At 43.3% G+C, this 7,346-nt stretch overlaps 1 non-coding gene across 1 annotated transcript; it reads left to right on the top strand.

The window, feature by feature from the left end:
• The first annotated feature begins 5,000 nt into the window (after window positions 1-5,000).
• On the top strand, window positions 5,001-5,138 carry LOC119938076. The gene has a single exon (XR_005454341.1). It is a non-coding gene; the product is annotated as a small nucleolar RNA SNORA7 (small nucleolar RNA).
• The last annotated feature ends 2,208 nt before the right edge of the window (window positions 5,139-7,346 follow it).

Raw genomic sequence — 7,346 nt, 5'->3', positions numbered from 1 at the left:
AACTTCTTATCTTCCCACCCAAAACCCGTCCTCTTACTGATTTTCCATTCATTGTAAATAGCAATACCACCTTTCCTGATTCTCAAGTCCAAAACCCTGTCTTTATCCTTGACTCTTCTGTCTCATTCAACCCATATATTCAATCTATTACTAAGTCCCGTCGGTTCCACCTTCAACAGAATCACTAAAATCCACCCTTTCCTCTCCATCCAAATTGCTACTATGGTAATCCAAGCATTTATCCTATCCCGCCTTAATTACTGCATTAGCCTCCTTGCTGACCACCCTTCCTCCTGTCTCTCCTCACTCCAGTCCATGATTCACTATGCTGCTAGGATCACTCTTCTCCAAATATGTTCAGTCCATGTTTCCCCAGCCCTCAATAACCTCCAGGCATTGCCCATCCATCTCCACATCAAACAGAAATGCCCCACCATTGGCTTTAAATTATTCAATCACCTTGACCACTCCTAAATCACCTCAATGCTCTCCTATCATAACCCAGACTGCAAAATTTGCTCCTCTTATTCCAACCTACTCAATGTACCACTATCTTGCTGCTGACCCCTCACCCACATCCTACCTCTGACCTGGTACACCCTCCGTCTTCATATCTGACAGGCAATTTACTCACTCTGCCTCCAGAACCTTATTGAAGGCACATCTTCTAAACCCTCATTTTTTTCTTTTCTGACTTCCTTTCTGCATTGTCCTGATTGGCTCCCTTTATTCACCCTTCCCTCAGTCCCATAGCGCTTATGTACATATTCATAATTTATTTATTCATAAAAATGTCTGTTTCCCCCTCTAGACGGGGAGCTCATTGTGGACAGGGAATATGTGACTGTTATATTGCTATATTGTACTCTTCCAAGTGTTCAGTACAGTGCTCTGCGCACAGCAAGTGCTCAATAAATATGATTGATTGATGGATTGATCCAAATGGAGAAGTCCTGAAGGCAAGAGGAAATGTGAGACTGCAGAGAAGGAGAGAGATCAGGGCTTAAGATGCAGATTTGGGAATTGTATGCATAGAGATGGAAGTTAAGGCAAGGAAGCTGATGTGTGCTTCAAGGGAGTGAGTGTAGATGGAGAAATGAAGGGGACCCAGAACTGAACCTTGAGGGACTCCCACCATTATGGGGTGGAAGGCAGAAGAAGAGCCCATGAACGAGGCCAAGAATGAGAGGCCAGGGAGATAGGTGGAGAACAGAAGAGGACAGAGTCAGTGAAGCCAAGGTTAATTAATGTTTCCAAGAGAAGGAGGTGGCAGACAGTGTTGAAAGCAGCTGAGTGGTTGAGGAGTATTAGGGGAGTAGGGAAAATTGAATTTGGCAAAAAGGCGATTGTTGGCTACTTCTGAGAGGGTTTTTTCTGTGAAGTGAAGGAGGTGGAAGCCGCATTGAAGGGTGTAAACTAGAGAATTGGAGGAGAGCACATGCAGATGCGGGTGGAGGCAACTCGCTAAAGATCTCTGGAGAGGAACGGTAGGAAGGAATTGGGACAATAACTGGAGGGAGCCTTGGGAGCAATGGGGAATTTTTTAAAGTTAGTAGAGACATGGCCATGAGCATGACATGAGCATCCTCAACACTGAATCCTTCTTGTCAAATCAATCAGTAGTATTATGAGCACTTACTGTGTGCTTGGGAGAGTAAATTCAGGCAATAATAACAGCTCTAGTATCCATTAATCAGTCACTCAGTGGTATTTACTGATCACTTACTGTGTGCACAGCACTGTACTAAATACTTGAGAGAGCATAATACTACAGAGTTGGTAGACCCATCCCTGCCCATAAGGAGCTTAGTTTCTAGAGGGGGAATCAGACATTAAGATAAATTATGGACATGTGCAGAAATTTTTTGGGGGCTGAAGATAGGGTGATATCAAGGGCTTAGAAGGAACAGATTGACGAGCATAGGAAATTCAAGACAGAGGGGAAATAGGGGAAAAGAGGAGATGAGGAGGTCTTCTTGGAGGCAATGCAATTTTCATAAGGCTTTGAAGAGTGGACGAGTAGTCATCTGTTGTATACGAAGGAGGAGGGAGTTTCTGGTGAGAGGGGGAATGTGGGAAAGGGGTCGGTGGTGAGGTAGACAAGTTAGAGTAGATTGGCATTAGAGGAGTGAACTGTGTGAGCTTGGTTATAGCCAGAGACCAGCGATGTGAGATAAGAATGGGTGATCTGATACAGTGCCTTAAAGCCTTTGGTAAGGACCTTCAGTTGGATGTGGGTATGGATGGGTGAGGATGGGCACATAGGTCTTTGAGGAGTTGGTAGGCATAGACTGATGAGTTTGTTTCTTTTTTTTTAAGTGATCCGGACAGTAGAGTTCATTCATTTATTCATTCAGTCGTATTTCTTGAGCACTCACTGTATGCAGAGCACTGTACTAAGCACTTGGACAGTACAAAACAGCAATAAAGAGAAACAATCCCTGCCCTCAACGGGCTTACAGTCTAGAAGGGGGGAGACAGACATCAAAACAAGTAAACAGGCATCAATATAAATAAGTAGAATTATAGATATATACATAAGTGCTTCTAGATGTGAGCCCGTTGTTGGGTAGGGACCGTCTCTATATGTTGCCAACTTGTACTTCCCAAGCACTTAGTACAGTGCTCTGCCAACAGTAAATTCTCAATTAATATGAATGAATGAAATGCTGTGGGGCAGGGAAAAGGGGGGAAGAACAAAGGGAGCAAGTCGAGGTGACCTGGAAGGGAGGGGGAGATGAGGAAAAGGGGACTTAGTCCGAGAAGGTCTCCTGGAAGAGATTCATCTTCAGTAGGTCTTTGAAGGAGGGAAGAGTGATTGTTTGGTGGATTTGAGCAGGGAGGACATTCCAGGCCAGGGGTCTGTAATGGGACAGGTGAGATCAAGGCACAGTGAGAAGGTTAGCACTAGAGGAGTGGAGTGTGAGGGCTCAAATGTAGAAGGAGAAAAGGGAGGTGAGAAGGAGGGGCAAGGTGATGGAGAGCTTTGAAGCCATTAGTGAGAAGGTTTTGTTTGTTACAGAGATTGATAGACAACCACTGGAGATTATGAAGGTGTGTGTCGTGGGGGTGCCATGCCCTGAACGTTTCTGTAGAAAGATAATCCAGGTAGAGGAATGAAATATGGACTGAAATGGGGAGAGACAGGAGCTTGGGAGGTCAGAAAGGAGACTAACACTGTATTCCAGTCAGGATAGGATGAGTGGCTGTACTAACGTGGTATAGAGTTAAGTAAGGTCTGGAGTGGGAGGTAAATGCTCAATAAATACAATTGATTGGTGAAAGACAGGAGGTAGCGAGATTAGGGAAGAGGCTGATACAGTAGTCAAGGAGGGATAAAATAAGTGCTTGGATCAGTGTGGTAGTAAGTGATTACTCTGAGCAGATCGCTGTACTAATCCCAGAAAAGAATACACAGGTATTAAGAGAGATGGTCCCTGTCCCTCAGAGGCTCACAATCTGAAAATAGAAAGCAGTAGAAGAGACTGGCTATAGATACATAAGGAGAGATGAAATGAAATATGAAGACAACATAAAAACAAAAAACAAAGATTGAGGGGCACCAAGGTCAAAAGGGCACAATTTCCAGCCCCTTGCAACTCAGAATCCACAGTCCCTGCTCTCAAGGAGTTTGCCATCCAGTGAAGCAGATAGTCATTGAAATAAATCACAGGGAGGGAAAACAACTTAGTATAAAGATATATACATATGTGCTGGAGATTTTTTTTTCTGGTATTGAGCACTTACCCTGTGCCAGGCACTGTTCTAAGCACTGGGGTAGATACAAGACAATCAGGTTGGACAGAGTCCATGTCCCACATGGGGCTCACAGTCGTAACACTCATTTTACAGATGGGGTAACTGAGGCACAGAGAAGTTAAGTGACTTACCTAAGGTCAAACAGCAGATAAGTAGCAGAACCAGGACTAGAACCCAGGTCCTTCTGATTCCCAGGCCCATGCTCTATCTTCTAGACCATGCTGCTTCTATAGAGATAATATAGGATGAGAACCTAAGTTCTTAGTGGGTGGGACTAAGGGTATGTTTGAGGTAGTGAGAGGGAAAGTAGAGTGAGGGGGATGACAATTTAGTCAGGAAGACTTCCCAAAGGGGATGTGAGTTAGAAGGGCTTTGATTATGGGAGACTGTTTGTTTATCCGATAGGAAGAAGGAGGGCATTCCAGGCAAGAAGGAGTGTGTCAGCAGAAGGCAAAGAATGAGAGCAATGAGAGCCAACCTACTCACTATACCTCCTTCTCATCTATCTCATCACCGACACCTCATCCACATCCTGCCTCTGGCCTGTAACTCCCTCCCCCTTCATATCTGACAGAGGATCACTTTCCCCACCTTTAAAGCCTTATTAAAGGCACACATCCTCCAACAAGCCTTTCCTGACTAAGTCCTCATTTCCTCTTCTCCCACTCCTTTCTGTGGTGCCTTCACACCTGGATTTGTACCCTTTATTCACCTCAGCCTGACAGCATTTATGAATAGATCCATAATTTATTTATATTAATATCTGTCTCCTCATCTAGTCTCCACATTCCTTGTGGGCAGGGAGTGTGTCTCCCAACTCTATTATACTGTACACTCCCAGGTGCTTAGTTCAGTGTTTTCCACACAGGTAGTGCTAAATAAATGTGATTACTTGATTAATCAATTGATTGAGAGCCAGATACAGTGAGTCGGTTGGGAAGAAGATTTATACCTTAATGTCATCCTTAGCCCCTCTTTATCTTACCTCCCATAGTCAATCTGTAATTCCACCAAGTTTTTTCTACAGAATTTCATAAATCTATCCTTCTCCATTCACATGGATACTACCCCCGTTCTTGTCATTTTTACCCCCCACGCCAAGATCACTCCAAAAGGCTATTTTCTTCTCTCCATACCTCAGGAATCTCCTTTTATCATTCTCTTCTACATAGAGTTCCTTGGCTCTTCCTGTAAAAGCCACTGGCTACTCTTTCTATCTGCATTAAACTACTTATTGTTGCCCCCTCTCAGGATCACACGTGGAGAGTTTCCAGAACTCTACCAGTCTCAGCTGTAGGAGGGAGAGTCAAGCAGAGTCATACTCATTCCATTCCTAGCTTGGGCAGTGGCTAGTGAATGGAAAGCAATCTGCTACAAGCCAAGGGAGACAGTCAAGGGAGGAGACTGGGAGGAAAAAGGCAATGATAAATAAACCACTTCTGTAATTTTACCAAGAAAACTCTATAGTTATATTGCCAGAATGACTGCAGATGTAGGGTGGGGTGTCCTAGGGGAGACGTTTCTATGGAGTTGCTATGGGTAGGAAGCAACTCAACAGCATAAGGCAAGACATTGTTGGGTTTAAAACCTGTACCAGCTATCCACTTACCTCTCCACTCTCTTCTCTTACTGTATCCTTGCTCTGATTCATCACTTCTCCTACCTTGACCTTAATATTATATCTGACTTGCAACTTATCCGTATCTATGCATTTGTCCCAAATTCCTTGTTGGCAGGGAATGTATCTCCTAACTCTATTTATGGTACTCTCCCAAGTGCTTAGGACTCTGATGCTACTGATGCCTGTCTACTTGTTTTGTTTTGTTGTCTGTCTCCCCCTTCTAGACAATTGTTGGGTAGGAATTGTCTCTACCCCTTGCCAAATCTTCTAGACTGTGAGCCTGCTGTTGGTTAGGGACCGTATCTCTATGTTGCCAACTTGTACTTCCCAAGAGCTCAGAACAGTGCTCTGCACACAGTAAGCGCTCAATAAATACGATTGAATGAATGAATTGTACTTTCCAAGCGCTTAGTACAGTGCTCTGCACACAGTAAGCACTCAGTAAATACAATTGAATGAATGAACTTAGTACAATGCTCTATGATTGATTGTTTGTGAGCCAGGTACAGCATAAGACAAGACAAGACAGTGAGTAGATTGGTAAGAAGATTTCAACCTTAATGTCATCCTTAACTTTTCTATATCTCTATATTGGTCCCAAATTTCATCCTCGATGGAACGTCCTCTTTCTTCAAATCTGCTAAATCACATCCTTCCCTACTAGCAAAGGCCCCCTTAAAAAGCCCATTCTACTAAGTTCATCCCCAGGAAATCCCCACCATCCCAGCCATGTATCTCTTTCAGGTTTGTTAATTTCATGGCCTATTTTTATATGCATGTTGAGGTCCTCGTAGGCAGGGAATGTGTCTATTCTCCCAGGTGCTTAGTACAGTGCTCCGCACACAGTAAGCATTCAGTAAATACCATTGATTGACTGATTTATCGTTCTCTTTCACTCTATAAACTATATTTGCAATTTGTGTCCACCCGTCTCCCCCATGAGGCTGAAAATTATTTAAGAACTGGGACCAATAAATATGATTGAATGAATGAATGAATGAAGTGACCAGTTTTCTTTTTTCTTCTATTATCTATTACCAAGTACCCAATAAGGCTATGCACACAGATACACAATTAACACTACTTCAGAGATCTTCCTCACATATATTTTAACACAGTGTTCTAGTAGAAAATCTATGTCCATGGTATTTCCATTATTTGGCAGAAATAATAAACCTAAAGGACACTTTAAATCACCAAGATTTTACACAATGCTTCAATTGTAGACTGCCACCTTGTTTCTCCATGGAGAGAAAGTCAGTGTGGAATTTGAAAAGTTCCTGAGTGAGGTACCTATTCTTAGATTTCCATTCCATCTCCATTCCATTCCAGAGAAGCAGCATGGCTCAGTGGAAAGAGCCTGGGCTTTGGAGTCAGAGGTCAGGGGTTCAAATCCCGGCCCCGCCAATTGTCAGCTGTGTGACTTTGGGCAAGTCACTTAACTTCTCTGGGCCTCAGTTACCTCCTCTGTATAATGGGGATTAAGACTGTGAGCCCCACATTGGACAACTTGACCACCTTGTATCCCCCCAGCGCTTAGAACAGTGCTTTGTACATAGTAAGCACTTAACAAATAACTGTTATTATTATCATCTCCCTATTCAAAAGTTCTGAATGAAACTTTTGGAGAAGGCCTGCCTTCTGACTCTTCGTAATTTTGGTCTTTCATTTGGTTGTTTACAAAAGAAGGGAGTGAGTAGAGTATGATTCCATGTTTTGGGATTTTCAGATGCAGTTTGCTTGCCTAGACGCCCACTCCCTATCTAATCTGAAGCCTATCTTTGCCTCAAATTCACGTCAAGTAACGGGTTTTGCATTAACTGAACCACTGAGGTAGCTCCCATCATCAAGGATGCTGTTATTGTTGCTGCTTTTTTTCCCCTCTAATATTAATAGCAGTTATGGTACTTGTTGTGTGCTTACTATGTGCCAAGCACTTCTCTAAGCACTGGGGTAGATACAAGTT

The sequence above is a fragment of the Tachyglossus aculeatus genome, chromosome 1 (genome assembly GCF_015852505.1).
Source record: "Tachyglossus aculeatus isolate mTacAcu1 chromosome 1, mTacAcu1.pri, whole genome shotgun sequence".
In the NCBI taxonomy this organism is placed as follows: domain Eukaryota; kingdom Metazoa; phylum Chordata; class Mammalia; order Monotremata; family Tachyglossidae; genus Tachyglossus; species Tachyglossus aculeatus.
Note: the sequence above shows the minus strand (reverse complement) of the source record. Positions and strands in the feature narration are given on the sequence as shown.